General features: G+C 32.1%; 9 non-coding genes across 9 annotated transcripts; all 9 read left to right on the top strand.

The window, feature by feature from the left end:
- Nucleotides 1–1,086: 1,086 nt before the first annotated feature.
- On the top strand, nt 1,087–1,160 carry TRNAI-AAU (transfer RNA isoleucine (anticodon AAU)). Its single transcript has one exon. It is a non-coding gene; the product is annotated as a tRNA-Ile (tRNA).
- Nucleotides 1,161–5,401: 4,241 nt separating this feature from the next.
- On the top strand, nt 5,402–5,475 carry TRNAI-AAU (transfer RNA isoleucine (anticodon AAU)). Its single transcript has one exon. It is a non-coding gene; the product is annotated as a tRNA-Ile (tRNA).
- Nucleotides 5,476–6,264: 789 nt separating this feature from the next.
- TRNAI-AAU (transfer RNA isoleucine (anticodon AAU)) lies at nt 6,265–6,338 on the top strand. The gene has a single exon. It is a non-coding gene; the product is annotated as a tRNA-Ile (tRNA).
- A 789-nt stretch (nt 6,339–7,127) lies between these two features.
- On the top strand, nt 7,128–7,201 carry TRNAI-AAU (transfer RNA isoleucine (anticodon AAU)). The gene has a single exon. It is a non-coding gene; the product is annotated as a tRNA-Ile (tRNA).
- A 3,377-nt stretch (nt 7,202–10,578) lies between these two features.
- TRNAI-AAU (transfer RNA isoleucine (anticodon AAU)) lies at nt 10,579–10,652 on the top strand. Its single transcript has one exon. It is a non-coding gene; the product is annotated as a tRNA-Ile (tRNA).
- Nucleotides 10,653–14,029: 3,377 nt separating this feature from the next.
- TRNAI-AAU (transfer RNA isoleucine (anticodon AAU)) lies at nt 14,030–14,103 on the top strand. Its single transcript has one exon. It is a non-coding gene; the product is annotated as a tRNA-Ile (tRNA).
- Nucleotides 14,104–15,754: 1,651 nt separating this feature from the next.
- Nucleotides 15,755–15,828, top strand: TRNAI-AAU (transfer RNA isoleucine (anticodon AAU)). Its single transcript has one exon. It is a non-coding gene; the product is annotated as a tRNA-Ile (tRNA).
- A 1,651-nt stretch (nt 15,829–17,479) lies between these two features.
- TRNAI-AAU (transfer RNA isoleucine (anticodon AAU)) lies at nt 17,480–17,553 on the top strand. The gene has a single exon. It is a non-coding gene; the product is annotated as a tRNA-Ile (tRNA).
- Nucleotides 17,554–20,931: 3,378 nt separating this feature from the next.
- On the top strand, nt 20,932–21,005 carry TRNAI-AAU (transfer RNA isoleucine (anticodon AAU)). The gene has a single exon. It is a non-coding gene; the product is annotated as a tRNA-Ile (tRNA).
- The last annotated feature ends 1,980 nt before the right edge of the window (nt 21,006–22,985 follow it).

Below are 22,985 nucleotides of genomic sequence, written 5' to 3'. Positions count from 1 at the left end.
GCTAAAACACATGGAAAAAACATTAATGGTTCTAAGTTCTAACACTAAGTATGAAAATCTCTTTTGTATTGTAATTTTTCTAAAGTCATATTAGTTTCTTCATGTTGATAATTTATATTTATAACTTCATGGTACACCTCTGAAATTAAGCTTTCCAAATCTCCCGGGTTAACTATCATTAGCACTTCTTCATATGCTGGACTTCCAGGAGTTTGTGCAAAACGGCCTATTAGCTCAGATGGTTAGAGCGTGGTGCTAATAACGCCAAGGTCACAGGTTCGATCCCTGTACAGGCCAAGTTTAATTGTTTGTAAAAAGATTAATTTTTCTTGTGTCTCATTTTTGACTGTTTATCACCTTGGATCAAATGCTGCTTGAAGGATTGGATGAATACATTTGATATAGTTGTAGAATTAATTATTATTCTGAAAGCTCCTGAAATATCTATTAATGGTTCTAAGTTCTAACGCCAAGTAACTAAATCTCTTATTTATTGCAATTTATTGAGGTCATTTTTGTTTTGTCTTGTTGATGAAATATAAAGATAGTATGAATGTAAACAGCTGAATATAAGCTTTCCAACTATCCCGGGTTAACAATCGGTAGCACTTCATCATCTGCTATTTCTTCAATAGTATGCTATATATTTAATGAGCCTATTAGGTTAGTCTTTAGAGCATAAAGTTAACAATGCCAAGAACATACTTTCAATCAGTCTCTAAGCCAATACTTGATGCTCCTTTAATGTTGAAAATAGATGTATTTTCTTCAGTATCATTTGTATGTCTATATTTCCTTCGAGGGGAAGCTGACACAATGATTAGATGAATCAATTGCATATAGGTGATGAATTGTTATTTATTGCTAAAACACATGGAAAAAACATTAATGGCTCTAAGTTCTAACACTAAGTATGAAAATCTCTTTTGTATTGTAATTTTTCGAAAGTCATATTAGTTTCTTCATGTTGATATTATATATTTATAACTTCATGGTAAACCTCCGAAATTAAGCTTTCCAAATCTCCCAGGTTAACTATCATTAGCACTTCTTCATATGCTGGACTTCCAGGAATTTGTGCAGACCGGCCTGTTAGCTCAGATGGTTAGAGCGTGGTGCTAATAACGCCAAGGTCACAGGTTCGATCCCTGTATAGGCCAAGTTTAATTGTTTGAAAAAAGATTAATTTTTCTTGTGTCTCATTTTTGACTGTTTATCACCTTGGATCAAACGATGCTTGAAGGATTGGATGAATACATTTGATATAGTTGTAGAATTAATTATTATTCTGAAAGCTCCTGGAATATCTATTAATGGTTCTAAGTTCTAACACCAAGTAACTAAATCTCTTATTTATTGCAATTTATTGAGGTCATTTTTGTTTTGTCTTGTTGATGAAATATAAAAATAGTATGAATGTAAACAGCTGAATATAAGCTTTCCAACTATCCCGGGTTAACAATCAGTAGCACTTCATCATCTGCTATTTCTTCAATAGTATGCTATATATTTATTGAGCCTATTAGTTTAGTCTTTAGAGCATAAAGTTAACAATGCCAAGAACATACTTTCAATCAGTCTCTAAGCCAATACTTGATGCTCCTTTAATGTTGAAAATAGATTTTTTTTCTTCAGTATCATTTGTATGTCTATATTTCCTTCGAGGGGAAGCTGACACAATGATTAGATGAATCAATTGCATATAGGTGATGAATTGTTATTTATTGCTAAAACACATGGAAAAAACATTAATGGCTCTAAGTTCTAACACTAAGTATGAAAATCTCTTTTGTATTGTAATTTTTCTAAAGTCATATTAGTTTCTTCATGTTGATATTATATATTTATAACTTCATGGTAAACCTCCGAAGTTAAGCTTTCCAAATCTCCCGGGTTAACTATCATTAGCACTTCTTCATATGCTGGACTTCCAGGAATTTGTGCAAAATGGCCTGTTAGCTCAGATGGTTAGAGCGTGGTGCTAATAATGCCAAGGTCACAGGTTCGATCCCTGTACAGGCCAAGTTTAATTGTTTGAAAAAAGATTAATTTTTCTTGTGTCTCATTTTTGACTGTTTATCACCTTGGATCAAACACTGCTTGAAGGATTGGATGAATGCATTTGATATAGTTGTAGAATTAATTATTATTCTGAAAGCTCCTGGAATATCTATTAATGGTTCTAAGTTCTAACGCCAAGTAACTAAATCTCTTATTTATTGCAATTTATTGAGGTCATTTTTGTTTTGTCTTGTTGATGAAATATAAAGATAGTATGAATGTAAACCGCTGAATATAAGCTTTCCAACTATCCCGGGTTAACAATCGGTAGCACTTCATCATCTGCTATTTCTTCAATAGTATGCTATATATTTATTGAGCCTATTAGTTTAGTGTTTAGAGCATAAAGTTAACAATGCCAAGCACATACTTTCAATCAGTCTCTAAGCCAATACTTGATGCTCCTGTAATGTTGAAAATAGATGTATTTTCTTCAGTATCATTTGTATGTCTATATTTCCTTCGAGGGGAAGCTGACACAATGATTAGATGAATCAATTGCATATAGGTGATGAATTGTTATTTATTGCTAAAACACATGGAAAAAACATTAATGGCTCTAAGTTCTAACACTAAGTATGAAAATTTCTTTTGTATTGTAATTTTTCTAAAGTCATATTAGTTTCTTCATGTTGATATTATATATTTATAACTTCATGGTAAACCTCCGAAATTAAGCTTTCCAAATCTCCCGGGTTAACTATCATTAGCACTTCTTCATATGCTGGACTTCCAGGAATTTGTGCAGACCGGCCTGTTAGCTCAGATGGTTAGAGCGTGGTGCTAATAACGCCAAGGTCACAAGTTCGATCCCTGTACAGGCCAAGTTTAATTGTTTGAAAAAAGATTAATTTTTCTTGTGTCTCATTTTTGACTGTTTATCACCTTGGATCAAACGATGCTTGGAGGATTGGATGAATACATTTGATATAGTTGTAGAATTAATTATTATTCTGAAAGCTCCTGGAATATCTATTAATGGTTCTAAGTTCTAACACCAAGTAACTAAATCTCTTATTTATTGCAATTTATTGAGGTCATTTTTGTTTTGTCTTGTTGATGAAATATAAAAATAGTATGAATGTAAACAGCTGAATATAAGCTTTCCAACTATCCCGGGTTAACAATCAGTAGCACTTCATCATCTGCTATTTCTTCAATAGTATGCTATATATTTAGTGATCCTATTAGTTTAGTCTTCAGAGCATAAAGTTAAAAATGCCAAGGACATACTTTCAATCCGTCTCCAAGCCAATACTTGATGTTCCTTTAATGTTGAAAATAGATGTATTTTCTTCTGTATCATGTGTATCTCTATATTTCCTTTGAGGGGAAGCTGATAGAATGATTAAATGAATCAATTGCATATAGGTGATGAATTGTTATTTATTGCTAAAACACATGGAAAAAACATTAATGGTTCTAAGTTCTAACACTAAGTATGAAAATCTCTTTAGTATTGTAATTTTTTTAAAGTCATATAAGTTTCTTCATGTTGATATTATATATTTATAACTTCATGGTAAACCTCTGAAGTTAAGCTTTCCAAATCTCCCGGGTTAACTATCATTAGCACTTCTTCATATGCTGGACTTCCAGTAATTTGTGCAAAATGGCCTGTTAGCTCAGATGGTTAGAGCGTGGTGCTAATAACGCCAAGGTCACAGGTTAGATCCCTGTACAGGCCAAGTTTAATTGTTTGTAAAAAGATAAATGTTTCTTGTGTCTCATTTTTGACTGTTTATCACCTTGGATCAAATGCTGCTTGAAGGATTGGATGAATACATTTGATATAGTTGTAGAATTAATTATTATTCTGAAAGCTCCTGAAATATCTATTAATGGTTCTAAGTTCTAACGCCAAGTAACTAAATCTCTTATTTATTGCAATTTATTGAGGTCATTTTTGTTTTGTCTTGTTGATGAAATATAAAGATAGTATGAATGTAAACAGCTGAATATAAGCTTTCCAACTATCCCGGGTTAACAATCGGTAGCACTTCATCATCTGCTATTTCTTCAATAGTATGCTATGTATTTATTGAGCCTATTAGTTTAGTCTGTAGAGCATAAAGTTAAAAATGCCAAGGACATACTTTCAATCAGTCTCCAAGCCAATACTTGATGCTCCTTTAATGTTGAAAATAGATGTATTTTCTTCTGTATAATGTGTATGTCTATATTTCCTTTGAGGGGAAGCTGATAGAATGTTTAGATGAATCAATTGCATATAGGTGATGAATTGTTATTTATTGCTAAAACACATGGAAAAAACATTAATGGTTCTAAGTTCTAACACTAAGTATGAAAATCTCTTTTGTATTGTAATTTTTCTAAAGTCATATTAGTTTCTTCATGTTGATAATTTATATTTATAACTTCATGGTACACCTCTGAAATTAAGCTTTCCAAATCTCCCGGGTTAACTATCATTAGCACTTCTTCATATGCTGGACTTCCAGGAATTTGTGAAAAATGGCCTGTTAGCTCAGATGGTTAGAGCGTGGTGCTAATAACGCCAAGGTCACAGGTCCGATTCCTGTACAGGCCAAGTTTAATTGTTTGTAAAAAGATACATTTTTCTTGTGTCTCATTTTTGACTGTTTATCACCTTGGATCAAAAGCTACTTGAAGGATGGGATGAATACATTTGATATAGTTGTAGAATTAATTATCATTCTGAAAGCTACTGGAATATCTATAATTGGTTCTAAGTTCTAACGCCAAGTAACTAAATCTCTTATTTATTGCAATTTATTGAGGTCATTTTTGTTTTGTCTTGTTGATGAAATATAAAGATAGTATGAATGTAAACAGCTGAATATAAGCTTTCCAACTATCCTGGGTTAACAATCAGTAGCACTTCATCATCTGCTATTTCTTCAATAGTATGCTATATATTTAGTGAGCCTATTAGTTTAGTCTTTAGAGCATAAAGTTAAAAATGCCAAGGACATACTTTCAATCAGTCTCCAAGCCAATAAGTGATGCTCCTTTAATGTTGAAAATAGATGTATTTTCTTCTGTATAATGTGTATGTCTATATTTCCTTTGAGGGGAAGCTGATAGAATGATTAGATGAATCAATTGCATATAGGTGATGAATTGTTATTTATTGCTAAAACACATGGAAAAAACATTAATGGTTCTAAATTCTAACACTAAGTATGAAAATCTCTTTTGTATTGTAATTTTTCTAAAGTCATATTAGTTTCTTCATGTTGATAATATATATTTATAACTTCATGGTACACCTCCGAAATTAAGCTTTCCAAATCTCCCGGGTTAACTATCATTAGCACTTCTTCATATGCTGGACTTCCAGGAATTTGTGCAAAATGGCCTGTTAGCTCAGATGGTTAGAGCGTGGTGCTAATAACGCCAAGGTCACAGGTTCGATCCCTGTACAGGCCAAGTTTAATTGTTTGAAAAAAGATTAATTTTTCTTGTGTCTCATTTTTGACTGTTTATCACCTTGGATCAAACGCTGCTTGAAGGATTGGATGAATGCATTTGATATAGTTGTAGAATTAATTATTATTCTGAAAGCTCCTGGAATATCTATTAATGGTTCTAAGTTCTAACGCCAAGTAACTAAATCTCTTATTTATTGCAATTTATTGAGGTCATTTTTGTTTTGTCTTGTTGATGAAATATAAAGATAGTATGAATGTAAACCGCTGAATATAAGCTTTCCAACTATCCCGGGTTAACAATCGGTAGCACTTCATCATCTGCTATTTCTTCAATAGTATGCTATATATTTATTGAGCCTATTAGTTTAGTCTTTAGAGCATAAAGTTAACAATGCCAAGAACATACTTTCAATCAGTCTCTAAGCCAATACTTGATGCTCCTGTAATGTTGAAAATAGATGTATTTTCTTCAGTATCATTTGTATGTCTATATTTCCTTCGAGGGGAAGCTGACACAATGATTAGATGAATCAATTGCATATAGGTGATGAATTGTTATTTATTGCTAAAACACATGGAAAAAACATTAATGGCTCTAAGTTCTAACACTAAGTATGAAAATCTCTTTTGTATTGTAATTTTTTTAAAGTCATATAAGTTTCTTCATGTTGATATTATATATTTATAACTTCATGGTAAACCTCTGAAATTAAGCTTTCCAAATCTCCCGGGTTAACTATCATTAGCACTTCTTCATATGCTGGACTTCCAGTAATTTGTGCAAAATGGCCTGTTAGCTCAGATGGTTAGAGCGTGGTGCTAATAACGCCAAGGTCACAGGTTCGATCCCTGTACAGGCCAAGTTTAATTGTTTGTAAAAAGATTAATTTTTCTTGTGTCTCATTTTTGACTGTTTATCACCTTGGATCAAACGCTGCTTGAAGGATTGGATGAATACATTTGATATAGTTGTAGAATTAATTATTATTCTGAAAGCTCCTGAAATATCTATTAATGGTTCTAAGTTCTAACGCCAAGTAACTAAATCTCTTATTTATTGCAATTTATTGAGGTCATTTTTGTTTTGTCTTGTTGATGAAATATAAAGATAGTATGAATGTAAACAGCTGAATATAAGCTTTTCAAATATCCCGGGTTAACAATCGGTAGCACTTCATCATCTGCTATTTCTTCAATAGTATGCTATGTATTTATTGAGCCTATTAGTTTAGTCTGTAGAGCATAAAGTTAAAAATGCCAAGGACATACTTTCAATCAGTCTCCAAGCCAATACTTGATGCTCCTTTAATGTTGAAAATAGATGCATTTTCTTCTGTATAACGTGTATGTCTATATTTCCTTTGAGGGGAAGCTAATAGAATGATTAGATCAATCAATTGCATATAGGTGATGAATTGTTATTTATTGCTAAAACACATGGAAAAAACATTAATGGTTCTAAGTTCTAACACTAAGTATGAAAATCTCTTTTGTATTGTAATTTTTCTAAAGTCATATTAGTTTCTTCATGTTGATAATTTATATTTATAACATCATGGTACACCTCTGAAATTAAGCTTTCCAAATCTCCCGGGTTAACTATCATTAGCACTTCTTCATATGCTGGACTTCCAGGAATTTGTGCAAAACGGCCTGTTAGCTCAGATGGTTAGAGCGTGGTGCTAATAACGCCAAGGTCACAGGTTCGATCCCTGTACAGGCCAAGTTTAATTGTTTGTAAAAAGATTAATTTTTCTTGTGTCTCATTTTTGACTGTTTATCACCTTGGATCAAATGCTGCTTGAAGGATTGGATGAATACATTTGATATAGTTGTAGAATTAATTATTATTCTGAAAGCTCCTGGAATATCTATTAATGGTTCTAAGTTCTAACGCCAAGTAACTAAATCTCTTATTTATTGCAATTCATTGAGGTCATTTTTGTTTTGTCTTGTTGATGAAATATAAAGATAGTATGAATGTAAACAGCTGAATATAAGCTTTCCAACTACCCCGGGTTAACAATCGGTAGAACTTCATCATCTGCTATTTCTTCAATAGTATGCTATATATTTATTGAGCCTATTAGTTTAGTCTTTAGAGCATAATGTTAAAAATGCCAAGGACATACTTTCAATCAGTCTCCAAGCCTATACTTGATGCTCCTTTAATGTTGAAAATAGATGTATTTTCTTCTGTATCATGTGTATGTCTATATTTCCTTTGAGGGGAAGCTGATAGAATGATTAGATGATTCAATTGCATATAGGTGATGAATTGTTATTTATTGCTAAAACACATGGAAAAACATTAATGGTTCTAAGTTCTAACACTAAGTATGAAAATGTCTTTTGTATTGTAATTTTTTTAAAGTCATATTAGTTTCTTCATGTTGATATTGTATATTTATAACTTCATGGTAAACCTCTGAAATTAAGCTTTCCAAATCTCCCGGGTTAACTATCATTAGCACTTCTTCATATGCTGGACTTCCAGGAATTTGTGCAAAACGGCCTGTTAGCTCAGATGGTTAGAGCGTGGTGCTAATAACGCCAAGGTCACAGGTTCGATCCCTGTACAGGCTAAGTTTAATTGTTTGTAAAAAGATTAATTTTTCTCGTGTCTCATTTTTGACTGTTTATCACCTTGGATCAAAAGCTACTTGAAGGATTGGATGAATACATTTGATATAGTTGTAGAATTAATTATTATTCTGAAAGCTCCTGGAATATCTATGATTGGTTCTAAGTTCTAACGCCAAGTAACTAAATCTTTTATTTATTGCAATTTATTGAGGTCATTTTTGTTTTGTTTTGTTGATGAAATATAAAGATAGTATGAATGTAAACAGCTGAATATAAGCTTTCCAACTATCCCGGGTTAACAATCAGTAGCACTTCATCATCTGCTATTTCTTCAATAGTATGCTATATATTTAGTGAGCCTATTAGTTTAGTCTTTAGAGCATAAAGTTAAAAATGCCAAGGACATACTTTCAATCAGTCTCCAAGCCAATAAGTGATGCTCCTTTAATGTTGAAAATAGATGTATTTTCTTCTGTATAATGTGTATGTCTATATTTCCTTTGAGGGGAAGCTGATAGAATGATTAGATGAATCAATTGCATATAGGTTATGAATTGTTATTTATTGCTAAAACACATGGAAAAAACATTAATGGTTCTAAGTTCTAACACTAAGTATGAAAATCTCTTTTGTATTGTAATTTTTCTAAAGTCATATTAGTTTCTTCATGTTGATAATTTATATTTATAACTTCATGGTACACCTCCGAAATTAAGCTTTCCAAATCTCCTGGGTTAACTATCATTAGCACTTCTTCATATGCTGGACTTCCAGGAATTTGTGTAAAATGGCCTGTTATCTCAGATGGTTAGAGCGTGGTGCTAATAACGCCAAGGTCACAGGTTCGATCCCTGTACAGGCCAAGTTTAATTGTTTGAAAAAAGATTAATTTTTCTTGTGTCTCATTTTTGACTGTTTATCACCTTGGATCAAACGCTGCTTGAAGGATTGGATGAATGCATTTGATATAGTTGTAGAATTAATTATTATTCTGAAAGCTCCTGGAATATCTATTAATGGTTCTAAGTTCTAACGCCAAGTAACTAAATCTCTTATTTATTGCAATTTATTGAGGTCATTTTTGTTTAGTCTTGTTGATGAAATATAAAGATAGTATGAATGTAAACCGCTGAATATAAGCTTTCCAACTATCCCGGGTTAACAATCGGTAGCACTTCATCATCTGCTATTTCTTCAACAGTATGCTATATATTTATTGAGCCTATTAGTTTAGTGTTTAGAGCATAAAGTTAACAATGCCAAGCACATACTTTCAATCAGTCTCTAAGCCAATACTTGATGCTCCTGTAATGTTGAAAATAGATGTATTTTCTTCAGTATCATTTGTATGTCTATATTTCCTTCGAGGGGAAGCTGACACAATGATTAGATGAATCAATTGCATATAGGTGATGAATTGTTATTTATTGCTAAAACACATGGAAAAAACATTAATGGCTCTAAGTTCTAACACTAAGTATGAAAGTTTCTTTTGTATTGTAATTTTTCTAAAGTCATATTAGTTTCTTCATGTTGATATTATATATTTATAACTTCATGGTAAACCTCCGAAATTAAGCTTTCCAAATCTCCCGGGTTAACTATCATTAGCACTTCTTCATATGCTGGACTTCCAGGAATTTGTGCAGACCGGCCTGTTAGCTCAGATGGTTAGAGCGTGGTGCTAATAACGCCAAGGTCACAAGTTCGATCCCTGTACAGGCCAAGTTTAATTGTTTGAAAAAAGATTAATTTTTCTTGTGTCTCATTTTTGACTGTTTATCACCTTGGATCAAACGATGCTTGAAGGATTGGATGAATACATTTGATATAGTTGTAGAATTAAATATTATTCTGAAAGCTCCTGGAATATCTATTAATGGTTCTAAGTTCTAACACCAAGTAACTAAATCTCTTATTTATTGCAATTTATTGAGGTCATTTTTGTTTTGTCTTGTTGATGAAATATAAAAATAGTATGAATGTAAACAGCTGAATATAAGCTTTCCAACTATCCCGGGTTAACAATCAGTAGCACTTCATCATCTGCTATTTCTTCAATAGTATGCTATATATTTAGTGATCCTATTAGTTTAGTCTTCAGAGCATAAAGTTAAAAATGCCAAGGACATACTTTCAATCCGTCTCCAAGCCAATACTTGATGTTCCTTTAATGTTGAAAATAGATGTATTTTCTTCTGTATCATGTGTATCTCTATATTTCCTTTGAGGGGAAGCTGATAGAATGATTAAATGAATCAATTGCATATAGGTGATGAATTGTTATTTATTGCTAAAACACATGGAAAAAACATTAATGGTTCTAAGTTCTAACACTAAGTATGAAAATCTCTTTTGTATTGTAATTTTTTTAAAGTCATATAAGTTTCTTCATGTTGATATTATATATTTATAACTTCATGGTAAACCTCTGAAATTAAGCTTTCCAAATCTCCCGGGTTAACTATCATTAGCACTTCTTCATATGCTGGACTTCCAGGAATTTGTGCAAAACGGCCTGTTAGCTCAGATGGTTAGAGCGTGGTGCTAATAACGCCAAGGTCACAGGTTCGATCCCTGTACAGGCCAAGTTTAATTGTTTGTAAAAAGATTAATTTTTCTTGTGTCTCATTTTTGACTGTTTATCACCTTGGATCAAATGCTGCTTGAAGGATTGGATGAATACATTTGATATAGTTGTAGAATTAATTATTATTCTGAAAGCTCCTGGAATATCTATTAATGGTTCTAAGTTCTAACGCCAAGTAACTAAATCTCTTATTTATTGCAATTCATTGAGGTCATTTTTGTTTTGTCTTGTTGATGAAATATAAAGATAGTATGAATGTAAACAGCTGAATATAAGCTTTCCAACTACCCCGGGTTAACAATCGGTAGAACTTCATCATCTGCTATTTCTTCAATAGTATGCTATATATTTATTGAGCCTATTAGTTTAGTCTTTAGAGCATAATGTTAAAAATGCCAAGGACATACTTTCAATCAGTCTCCAAGCCTATACTTGATGCTCCTTTAATGTTGAAAATAGATGTATTTTCTTCTGTATCATGTGTATGTCTATATTTCCTTTGAGGGGAAGCTGATAGAATGATTAGATGATTCAATTGCATATGGGTGATGAATTGTTATTTATTGCTAAAACACATGGAAAAACATTAATGGTTCTAAGTTCTAACACTAAGTATGAAAATGTCTTTTGTATTGTAATTTTTTTAAAGTCATATTAGTTTCTTCATGTTGATATTGTATATTTATAACTTCATGGTAAACCTCTGAAATTAAGCTTTCCAAATCTCCCGGGTTAACTATCATTAGCACTTCTTCATATGCTGGACTTCCAGGAATTTGTGCAAAACGGCCTGTTAGCTCAGATGGTTAGAGCGTGGTGCTAATAACGCCAAGGTCACAGGTTCGATCCCTGTACAGGCTAAGTTTAATTGATTGTAAAAAGATTAATTTTTCTCGTGTCTCATTTTTGACTGTTTATCACCTTGGATCAAAAGCTACTTGAAGGATTGGATGAATACATTTGATATAGTTGTAGAATTAATTATTATTCTGAAAGCTCCTGGAATATCTATGATTGGTTCTAAGTTCTAACGCCAAGTAACTAAATCTTTTATTTATTGCAATTTATTGAGGTCATTTTTGTTTTGTTTTGTTGATGAAATATAAAGATAGTATGAATGTAAACAGCTGAATATAAGCTTTCCAACTATCCCGGGTTAACAATCAGTAGCACTTCATCATCTGCTATTTCTTCAATAGTATGCTATATATTTAGTGAGCCTATTAGTTTAGTCTTTAGAGCATAAAGTTAAAAATGCCAAGGACATACTTTCAATCAGTCTCCAAGCCAATAAGTGATGCTCCTTTAATGTTGAAAATAGATGTATTTTCTTCTGTATAATGTGTATGTCTATATTTCCTTTGAGGGGAAGCTGATAGAATGATTAGATGAATCAATTGCATATAGGTTATGAATTGTTATTTATTGCTAAAACACATGGAAAAAACATTAATGGTTCTAAGTTCTAACACTAAGTATGAAAATCTCTTTTGTATTGTAATTTTTCTAAAGTCATATTAGTTTCTTCATGTTGATAATTTATATTTATAACTTCATGGTACACCTCCGAAATTAAGCTTTCCAAATCTCCTGGGTTAACTATCATTAGCACTTCTTCATATGCTGGACTTCCAGGAATTTGTGTAAAATGGCCTGTTATCTCAGATGGTTAGAGCGTGGTGCTAATAACGCCAAGGTCACAGGTTCGATCCCTGTACAGGCCAAGTTTAATTGTTTGAAAAAAGATTAATTTTTCTTGTGTCTCATTTTTGACTGTTTATCACCTTGGATCAAACGCTGCTTGAAGGATTGGATGAATGCATTTGATATAGTTGTAGAATTAATTATTATTCTGAAAGCTCCTGGAATATCTATTAATGGTTCTAAGTTCTAACGCCAAGTAACTAAATCTCTTATTTATTGCAATTTATTGAGGTCATTTTTGTTTAGTCTTGTTGATGAAATATAAAGATAGTATGAATGTAAACCGCTGAATATAAGCTTTCCAACTATCCCGGGTTAACAATCGGTAGCACTTCATCATCTGCTATTTCTTCAATAGTATGCTATATATTTATTGAGCCTATTAGTTTAGTGTTTAGAGCATAAAGTTAACAATGCCAAGCACATACTTTCAATCAGTCTCTAAGCCAATACTTGATGCTCCTGTAATGTTGAAAATAGATGTATTTTCTTCAGTATCATTTGTATGTCTATATTTCCTTCGAGGGGAAGCTGACACAATGATTAGATGAATCAATTGCATATAGGTGATGAATTGTTATTTATTGCTAAAACACATGGAAAAAACATTAATGGCTCTAAGTTCTAACACTAAGTATGAAAGTTTCTTTTGTATTGTAATTTTTCTAAAGTCATATTAGTTTCTTCATGTTGATATTATATATTTATAACTTCATGGTAAACCTCCGAAATTAAGCTTTCCAAATCTCCCGGGTTAACTATCATTAGCACTTCTTCATATGCTGGACTTCCAGGAATTTGTGCAGCCCGGCCTGTTAGCTCAGATGGTTAGAGCGTGGTGCTAATAACGCCAAGGTCACAAGTTCGATCCCTGTACAGGCCAAGTTTAATTGTTTGAAAAAAGATTAATTTTTCTTGTGTCTCATTTTTGACTGTTTATCACCTTGGATCAAACGATGCTTGAAGGATTGGATGAATACATTTGATATAGTTGTAGAATTAATTATTATTCTGAAAGCTCCTGGAATATCTATTAATGGTTCTAAGTTCTAACACCAAGTAACTAAATCTCTTATTTATTGCAATTTATTGAGGTCATTTTTGTTTTGTCTTGTTGATGAAATATAAAAATAGTATGAATGTAAACAGCTGAATATAAGCTTTCCAACTATCCCGGGTTAACAATCAGTAGCACTTCATCATCTGCTATTTCTTCAATAGTATGCTATATATTTAGTGATCCTATTAGTTTAGTCTTCAGAGCATAAAGTTAAAAATGCCAAGGACATACTTTCAATCCGTCTCCAAGCCAATACTTGATGTTCCTTTAATGTTGAAAATAGATGTATTTTCTTCTGTATCATGTGTATCTCTATATTTCCTTTGAGGGGAAGCTGATAGAATGATTAAATGAATCAATTGCATATAGGTGATGAATTGTTATTTATTGCTAAAACACATGGAAAAAACATTAATGGTTCTAAGTTCTAACACTAAGTATGAAAATCTCTTTTGTATTGTAATTTTTTTAAAGTCATATAAGTTTCTTCATGTTGATATTATATATTTATAACTTCATGGTAAACCTCTGAAATTAAGCTTTCCAAATCTCCCGGGTTAACTATCATTAGCACTTCTTCATATGCTGGACTTCCAGGAATTTGTGCAAAACGGCCTGTTAGCTCAGATGGTTAGAGCGTGGTGCTAATAACGCCAAGGTCACAGGTTCGATCCCTGTACAGGCCAAGTTTAATTGTTTGTAAAAAGATTAATTTTTCTTGTGTCTCATTTTTGACTGTTTATCACCTTGGATCAAATGCTGCTTGAAGGATTGGATGAATACATTTGATATAGTTGTAGAATTAATTATTATTCTGAAAGCTCCTGGAATATCTATTAATGGTTCTAAGTTCTAACGCCAAGTAACTAAATCTCTTATTTATTGCAATTCATTGAGGTCATTTTTGTTTTGTCTTGTTGATGAAATATAAAGATAGTATGAATGTAAACAGCTGAATATAAGCTTTCCAACTACCCCGGGTTAACAATCGGTAGAACTTCATCATCTGCTATTTCTTCAATAGTATGCTATATATTTATTGAGCCTATTAGTTTAGTCTTTAGAGCATAATGTTAAAAATGCCAAGGACATACTTTCAATCAGTCTCCAAGCCTATACTTGATGCTCCTTTAATGTTGAAAATAGATGTATTTTCTTCTGTATCATGTGTATGTCTATATTTCCTTTGAGGGGAAGCTGATAGAATGATTAGATGATTCAATTGCATATAGGTGATGAATTGTTATTTATTGCTAAAACACATGGAAAAACATTAATGGTTCTAAGTTCTAACACTAAGTATGAAAATGTCTTTTGTATTGTAATTTTTTTAAAGTCATATTAGTTTCTTCATGTTGATATTGTATATTTATAACTTCATGGTAAACCTCTGAAATTAAGCTTTCCAAATCTCCCGGGTTAACTATCATTAGCACTTCTTCATATGCTGGACTTCCAGGAATTTGTGCAAAACGGCCTGTTAGCTCAGATGGTTAGAGCGTGGTGCTAATAACGCCAAGGTCACAGGTTCGATCCCTGTACAGGCTAAGTTTAATTGTTTGTAAAAAGATTAATTTTTCTCGTGTCTCATTTTTGACTGTTTATCACCTTGGATCAAAAGCTACTTGAAGGATTGGATGAATACATTTGATATAGTTGTAGAATTAATTATTATTCTGAAAGCTCCTGGAATATCTATGATTGGTTCTAAGTTCTAACGCCAAGTAACTAAATCTTTTATTTATTGCAATTTATTGAGGTCATTTTTGTTTTGTTTTGTTGATGAAATATAAAGATAGTATGAATCTAAACAGCTGAATATAAGCTTTCCAACTATCCCGGGTTAACAATCAGTAGCACTTCATCATCTGCTATTTCTTCAATAGTATGCTATATATTTAGTGAGCCTATTAGTTTAGTCTTTAGAGCATAAAGTTAAAAATGCCAAGGACATACTTTCAATCAGTCTCCAAGCCAATAAGTGATGCTCCTTTAATGTTGAAAATAGATGTATTTTCTTCTGTATAATGTGTATGTCTATATTTCCTTTGAGGGGAAGCTGATAGAATGATTAGATGAATCAATTGCATATAGGTTATGAATTGTTATTTATTGCTAAAACACATGGAAAAAACATTAATGGTTCTAAGTTCTAACACTAAGTATGAAAATCTCTTTTGTATTGTAATTTTTCTAAAGTCATATTAGTTTCTTCATGTTGATAATTTATATTTATAACTTCATGGTACACCTCCGAAATTAAGCTTTCCAAATCTCCTGGGTTAACTATCATTAGCACTTCTTCATATGCTGGACTTCCAGGAATTTGTGTAAAATGGCCTGTTAGCTCAGATGGTTAGAGCGTGGTGCTAATAACGCCAAGGTCACAGGTTCGATCCCTGTACAGGCCAAGTTTAATTGTTTGAAAAAAGATTAATTTTTCTTGTGTCTCATTTTTGACTGTTTATCACCTTGGATCAAACGCTGCTTGAAGGATTGGATGAATGCATTTGATATAGTTGTAGAATTAATTATTATTCTGAAAGCTCCTGGAATATCTATAATGGTTCTAAGTTCTAACGCCAAGTAACTAAATCTCTTATTTATTGCAATTTATTGAGGTCATTTTTGTTTAGTCTTGTTGATGAAATATAAAGATAGTATGAATGTAAACCGCTGAATATAAGCTTTCCAACTATCCCGGGTTAACAATCGGTAGCACTTCATCATCTGCTATTTCTTCAATAGTATGCTATATATTTATTGAGCCTATTAGTTTAGTGTTTAGAGCATAAAGTTAACAATGCCAAGCACATACTTTCAATCAGTCTCTAAGCCAATACTTGATGCTCCTGTAATGTTGAAAATAGATGTATTTTCTTCAGTATCATTTGTATGTCTATATTTCCTTCGAGGGGAAGCTGACACAATGATTAGATGAATCAATTGCATATAGGTGATGAATTGTTATTTATTGCTAAAACACATGGAAAAAACATTAATGGCTCTAAGTTCTAACACTAAGTATGAAAGTTTCTTTTGTATTGTAATTTTTCTAAAGTCATATTAGTTTCTTCATGTTGATATTATATATTTATAACTTCATGGTAAACCTCCGAAATTAAGCTTTCCAAATCTCCCGGGTTAACTATCATTAGCACTTCTTCATATGCTGGACTTCCAGGAATTTGTGCAGACCGGCCTGTTAGCTCAGATGGTTAGAGCGTTGTGCTAATAACGCCAAGGTCACAAGTTCGATCCCTGTACAGGCCAAGTTTAATTGTTTGAAAAAAGATTAATTTTTCTTGTGTCTCATTTTTGACTGTTTATCACCTTGGATCAAACGATGCTTGAAGGATTGGATGAATACATTTGATATAGTTGTAGAATTAATTATTATTCTGAAAGCTCCTGGAATATCTATTAATGGTTCTAAGTTCTAACACCAAGTAACTAAATCTCTTATTTATTGCAATTTATTGAGGTCATTTTTGTTTTGTCTTGTTGATGAAATATAAAAATAGTATGAATGTAAACAGCTGAATATAAGCTTTCCAACTATCCCGGGTTAACAATCAGTAGCACTTCATCATCTGCTATTTCTTCAATAGTATGCTATATATTTAGTGATCCTATTAGTTTAGTCTTCAGAGCATAAAGTTAAAAATGCCAAGGACATACTTTCAATCCGTCTCCAAGCCAATACTTGATGTTCCTTTAATGTTGAAAATAGATGTATTTTCTTCTGTATCATGTGTATCTCTATATTTCCTTTGAGGGGAAGCTGATAGAATGATTAAATGAATCAATTGCATATAGGTGATGAATTGTTATTTATTGCTAAAACACATGGAAAAAACATTAATGGTTCTAAGTTCTAACACTAAGTATGAAAATCTCTTTTGTATTGTAATTTTTTTAAAGTCATATAAGTTTCTTCATGTTGATATTATATATTTATAACTTCATGGTAAACCTCTGAAATTAAGCTTTCCAAATCTCCCGGGTTAACTATCATTAGCACTTCTTCATATGCTGGACTTCCAGGAATTTGTGCAAAACGGCCTGTTAGCTCAGATGGTTAGAGCGTGGTGCTAATAACGCCAAGGTCACAGGTTCGATCCCTGTACAGGCCAAGTTTAATTGTTTGTAAAAAGATTAATTTTTCTTGTGTCTCATTTTTGACTGTTTATCACCTTGGATCAAATGCTGCTTGAAGGATTGGATGAATACATTTGATATAGTTGTAGAATTAATTATTATTCTGAAAGCTCCTGGAATATCTATTAATGGTTCTAAGTTCTAACGCCAAGTAACTAAATCTCTTATTTATTGCAATTCATTGAGGTCATTTTTGTTTTGTCTTGTTGATGAAATATAAAGATAGTATGAATGTAAACAGCTGAATATAAGCTTTCCAACTACCCCGGGTTAACAATCGGTAGCACTTCATCATCTGCTATTTCTTCAATAGTATGCTATGTATTTATTGAGCCTATTAGTTTAGTCTGTAGAGCATAAAGTTAAAAATGCCAAGGACATACTTTCAATCAGTCTCCAAGCCAATACTTGATGCTCCTTTAATGTTGAAAATAGATGTATTTTCTTCTGTATAATGTGTATGTCTATATTTCCTTTGAGGGGAAGCTGATAGAATGTTTAGATGAATCAATTGCATATAGGTGATGAATTGTTATTTATTGCTAAAACACATGGAAAAAACATTAATGGTTCTAAGTTCTAACACTAAGTATGAAAATCTCTTTTGTATTGTAATTTTTCTAAAGTCATATTAGTTTCTTCATGTTGATAATTTATATTTATAACTTCATGGTACACCTCTGAAATTAAGCTTTCCAAATCTCCCGGGTTAACTATCATTAGCACTTCTTCATATGCTGGACTTCCAGGAATTTGTGAAAAATGGCCTGTTAGCTCAGATGGTTAGAGCGTGGTGCTAATAACGCCAAGGTCACAGGTCCGATTCCTGTACAGGCCAAGTTTAATTGTTTGTAAAAAGATACATTTTTCTTGTGTCTCATTTTTGACTGTTTATCACCTTGGATCAAAAGCTACTTGAAGGATTGGATGAATACATTTGATATAGTTGTAGAATTAATTATCATTCTGAAAGCTCCTGGAATATCTATAATTGGTTCTAAGTTCTAACGCCAAGTAACTAAATCTCTTATTTATTGCAATTTATTGAGGTCATTTTTGTTTTGTCTTGTTGATGAAATATAAAGATAGTATGAATGTAAACAGCTGAATATAAGCTTTCCAACTATCCCGGGTTAACAATCAGTAGCACTTCATCATCTGCTATTTCTTCAATAGTATGCTATATATTTAGTGAGCCTATTAGTTTAGTCTTTAGAGCATAGAGTTAAAAATGCCAAGGACATACTTTCAATCAGTCTCCAAGCCAATAAGTGATGCTCCTTTAATGTTGAAAATAGATGTATTTTCTTCTGTATAATGTGTATGTCTATATTTCCTTTGAGGGGAAGCTGATAGAATGATTAGATGAATCAATTGCATATAGGTGATGAATTGTTATTTATTGCTAAAACACATGGAAAAAACATTAATGGTTCTAAGTTCTAACACTAAGTATGAAAATCTCTTTTGTATTGTAATTTTTCTAAAGTCATATTAGTTTCTTCATGTTGATAATTTATATTTATAACTTCATGGTACACCTCCGAAATTAAGCTTTCCAAATCTCCCGGGTTAACTATCATTAGCACTTCTTCATATGCTGGACTTCCAGGAATTTGTGCAAAATGGCCTGTTAGCTCAGATGGTTAGAGCGTGGTGCTAATAACGCCAAGGTCACAGGTTTGATCCCTGTACAGGCCAAGTTTAATTGTTTGAAAAAAGATTAATTTTTCTTGTGTCTCATTTTTGACTGTTTATCACCTTGGATCAAACGCTGCTTGAAGGATTGGATGAATGCATTTGATATAGTTGTAGAATTAATTATTATTCTGAAAGCTCCTGGAATATCTATTAATGGTTCTAAGTTCTAACGCCAAGTAACTAAATCTCTTATTTATTGCAATTTATTGAGGTCATTTTTGTTTTGTCTTGTTGATGAAATATAAAGATAGTATGAATGTAAACCGCTGAATATAAGCTTTCCAACTATCCCGGGTTAACAATCGGTAGCACTTCATCATCTGCTATTTCTTCAATAGTATGCTATATATTTATTGAGCCTATTAGTTTAGTCTTTAGAGCATAAAGTTAACAATGCCAAGAACATACTTTCAATCAGTCTCTAAGCCAATACTTGATGCTCCTGTAATGTTGAAAATAGATGTATTTTCTTCAGTATCATTTGTATGTCTATATTTCCTTCGAGGGGAAGCTGACACAATGATTAGATGAATCAATTGCATATAGGTGATGAATTGTTATTTATTGCTAAAACACATGGAAAAAACATTAATGGCTCTAAGTTCTAACACTAAGTATGAAAATCTCTTTTGTATTGTAATTTTTCTAAAGTCATATTAGTTTCTTCATGTTGATATTATATATTTATAACTTCATGGTAAACCTCCGAAATTAAGCTTTCCAAATCTCCCGGGTTAACTATCATTAGCACTTCTTCATATGCTGGACTTCCAGGAATTTGTGCAGACCGGCCTGTTAGCTCAGATGGTTAGAGCGTGGTGCTAATAACGCCAAGGTCACAAGTTCGATCCCTGTACAGGCCAAGTTTAATTGTTTGAAAAAAGATTAATTTTTCTTGTGTCTCATTTTTGACTGTTTATCAGCTTGGATCAAACGATGCTTGAAGGATTGGATGAATACATTTGATATAGTTGTAGAATTCATTATTATTCTGAAAGCTCCTGGAATATCTATTAATGGTTCTAAGTTCTAACACCAAGTAACTAAATCTCTTATTTATTGCAATTTATTGAGGTCATTTTTGTTTTGTCTTGTTGATGAAATATAAAAATAGTATGAATGTAAACAGCTGAATATAAGCTTTCCAACTATCCCGGGTTAACAATCAGTAGCACTTCATCATCTGCTATTTCTTCAATAGTATGCTATATATTTAGTGAGCCTATTAGTTTAGTCTTTAGAGCATAAAGTTAAAAATGCCAAGGACATACTTTCAATCCGTCTCCAAGCCAATACTTGATGCTCCTTTAATGTTGAAAATAGATGTATTTTCTTCTGTATCATGTGTATCTCTATATTTCCTTTGAGGGGAAGCTGATAGAATGATTAAATGAATCAATTGCATATAGGTGATGAATTGTTATTTATTGCTAAAACACATGGAAAAAACATTAATGGTTCTAAGTTCTAACACTAAGTATGAAAATCTCTTTTGTATTGTAATTTTTTTAAAGTCATATAAGTTTCTTCATGTTGATATTATATATTTATAACTTCATGGTAAACCTCTGAAATTAAGCTTTCCAAATCTCCCGGGTTAACTATCATTAGCACTTCTTCATATGCTGGACTTCCAGTAATTTGTGCAAAATGGCCTGTTAGCTCAGATGGTTAGAGCGTGGTGCTAATAACGCCAAGGTCACAGGTTCGATCCCTGTACAGGCCAAGTTTAATTGTTTGTAAAAAGATTAATTTTTCTTGTGTCTCATTTTTGACTGTTTATCACCTTGGATCAAACGCTGCTTGAAGGATTGGATGAATACATTTGATATAGTTGTAGAATTAATTATTATTCTGAAAGCTCCTGAAATATCTATTAATGGTTCTAAGTTCTAACGCCAAGTAACTAAATCTCTTATTTATTGCAATTTATTGAGGTCATTTTTGTTTTGTCTTGTTGATGAAATATAAAGATAGTATGAATGTAAACAGCTGAATATAAGCTTTTCAAATATCCCGGGTTAACAATCGGTAGCACTTCATCATCTGCTATTTCTTCAATAGTATGCTATGTATTTATTGAGCCTATTAGTTTAGTCTGTAGAGCATAAAGTTAAAAATGCCAAGGACATACTTTCAATCAGTCTCCAAGCCAATACTTGATGCTCCTTTAATGTTGAAAATAGATGTATTTTCTTCTGTATAACGTGTATGTCTATATTTCCTTTGAGGGGAAGCTAATAGAATGATTAGATCAATCAATTGCATATAGGTGATGAATTGTTATTTATTGCTAAAACACATGGAAAAAACATTAATGGTTCTAAGTTCTAACACTAAGTATGAAAATCTCTTTTGTATTGTAATTTTTCTAAAGTCATATTAGTTTCTTCATGTTGATAATTTATATTTATAACATCATGGTACACCTCTGAAATTAAGCTTTCCAAATCTCCCGGGTTAACTATCATTAGCACTTCTTCATATGCTGGACTTCCAGGAATTTGTGCAAAACGGCCTGTTAGCTCAGATGGTTAGACCGTGGTGCTAATAACGCCAAGGTCACAGGTTCGATCCCTGTACAGGCCAAGTTTAATTGTTTGTAAAAAGATTAATTTTTCTTGTGTCTCATTTTTGACTGTTTATCACCTTGGATCAAATGCTGCTTGAAGGATTGGATGAATACATTTGATATAGTTGTAGAATTAATTATTATTCTGAAAGCTCCTCGAATATCTATTAATGGTTCTAAGTTCTAACGCCAAGTAACTAAATCTCTTATTTATTGCAATTCATTGAGGTCATTTTTGTTTTGTCTTGTTGATGAAATATAAAGATAGTATGAATGTAAACAGCTGAATATAAGCTTTCCAACTACCCCGGGTTAACAATCGGTAGAACTTCATCATCTGCTATTTCTTCAATAGTATGCTATATATTTATTGAGCCTATTAGTTTAGTCTTTAGAGCATAATGTTAAAAATGCCAAGGACATACTTTCAATCAGTCTCCAAGCCTATACTTGATGCTCCTTTAATGTTGAAAATAGATGTATTTTCTTCTGTATCATGTGTATGTCTATATTTCCTTTGAGGGGAAGCTGATAGAATGATTAGATGATTCAATTGCATATAGGTGATGAATTGTTATTTATTGCTAAAACACATGGAAAAACATTAATGGTTCTAAGTTCTAACACTAAGTATGAAAATGTCTTTTGTATTGTAATTTTTTTAAAGTCATATTAGTTTCTTCATGTTGATATTGTATATTTATAACTTCATGGTAAACCTCTGAAATTAAGCTTTTCAAATCTCCCGGGTTAACTATCATTAGCACTTCTTCATATGCTGGACTTCCTGGAATTTGTGCAAAACGGCCTGTTAGCTCAGATGGTTAGAGCGTGGTGCTAATAACGCCAAGGTCACAGGTTCGATCCCTGTACAGGCTAAGTTTAATTGTTTGTAAAAAGATTAATTTTTCTCGTGTCTCATTTTTGACTGTTTATCACCTTGGATCAAAAGCTACTTGAAGGATTGGATGAATACATTTGATATAGTTGTAGAATTAATTATTATTCTGAAAGCTCCTGGAATATCTATGATTGGTTCTAAGTTCTAACGCCAAGTAACTAAATCTTTTATTTATTGCAATTTATTGAGGTCATTTTTGTTTTGTTTTGTTGATGAAATATAAAGATAGTATG

The sequence above is a fragment of the Lissotriton vulgaris genome, chromosome 4_1 (genome assembly GCF_964263255.1).
Source record: "Lissotriton vulgaris chromosome 4_1, aLisVul1.2, whole genome shotgun sequence".
In the NCBI taxonomy this organism is placed as follows: Eukaryota; Metazoa; Chordata; class Amphibia; order Caudata; family Salamandridae; genus Lissotriton; species Lissotriton vulgaris.
The sequence above is the reverse complement of the archived record's forward strand: the minus strand, read 5'-3'. Positions and strand labels throughout refer to the sequence as shown.